A 1,397-nucleotide genomic window follows, 5' to 3' on the forward strand; every position below is an offset into this window, starting at 1 on the left:
TCAGTGCGCACATTCTGTGTTTCTGTCTCTGTCTATCTCTATCTCTCCCTCTCTCTCTCTCTCTCTCTCTCTATCTCTATCTCTATCTCTATCTCTATCTCTATCTCTATCTCTATCTCTTTCCCAGGCCCTATGTAAAAATTTGGGTCCCATGTTGAGCGTCAAACGTTTTATCATTGAGACAGTGGCTGGACCTTAGGCTACTGATCTCTCAGCCAACCACTGCAACTCCACAGTTCCTGGCCTTCCGGTGTGATTCCTATGTGAAAGGATCCCACCGTGTCTAGTATAGTGTGACTGTTTCTTGGGAAAATCCCACACCTCGCTGAGCAATTTATTTGCAGATCACAATGAAGATAATTTTATAAGAGCAACGATAATTGGTTAGATCTATGGTTTAATTGAACTTTCTGAGTCAGCCTAAAAGATGCAGGTGCTAACACGGTGAAGATGGTTAGGGAAAAGGTTTAGGTTATTCTGCCTATTGCTCCAATGAGAGATACAAAAAAGGCAAACATGGGCTGAAAGTCACCTTTCCCCCTTGTTAGATGTGAAATTTGCAGAGGATTAAAAGTAAGAACAAGGAAGTCTTATGCATTATAGACCCGTGAATTCTGCCTGTGGAAAAACAGGCTAATGATGAAAAAAATTACGTCCCCATACCCAAGCTTCAGCCTGAGTTCCTTCATCATGTAGCTTACAGAATTAACCACAGGCTCTGGCATGCACCTTGAAAAAACAAATTTGTAAAAGGAAATTAAGTGACCCCTATTGTGTACAAAGAAAAATAGGTGGTTGACTAGACCACTTGTTGAAAGTTTTTTGTAGAATCGAATCTGCTACACTGAAATTGCAAACACCTGCCCACCAGCACAAAGAGAAGTGGCTGAGGCAAACTTCGTTAAATTAATCAGCAATAAAAGAATCATTGCTCTGGGGCGAAGACGTTATGGTGTGAAAATTAATACAAAGGAAAACGTTTAACTACTTGTGGGCTTCTAAGGAAAATGTAACTTGTGGTGATCATAATATGATTTCTTCCTGTGTAAAGATGATTTTAACTTGTTTCTGGAAACTAGGTAAGCTCTGGTTGTGAGGGAATCTTTTCTTGTGTAGAAACTGTTGTCCTAGAAGGCACAAGAGGGGTACGAGGAAAATAAGAGCAGTGGAAGGAGAGGGTAGAAGGGGAACAGCTGGGAAAGAAGAGGGGAGCAACAGGATAGAAGAGCAGAAGGAGGAGGAACAGCAGAAGAAAGAAAAAGAAAACGAAGAATTAAGCCAAGTCTCTTGTGGGTGTGCCCAGGTGTGCCCAGCTGTGCCGGCGCCACACCTCCTCTCTGTGGGTGTGCCCAGCTGTGCCGGCGCCGCACCTCCTCTCTGTGGGTGTGCCCAGCTGT

The sequence above is a fragment of the Microtus ochrogaster genome, chromosome 21 (assembly GCF_000317375.1).
Source record: "Microtus ochrogaster isolate Prairie Vole_2 chromosome 21, MicOch1.0, whole genome shotgun sequence".
Lineage (NCBI taxonomy): Eukaryota > Metazoa > Chordata > Mammalia > Rodentia > Cricetidae > Microtus > Microtus ochrogaster.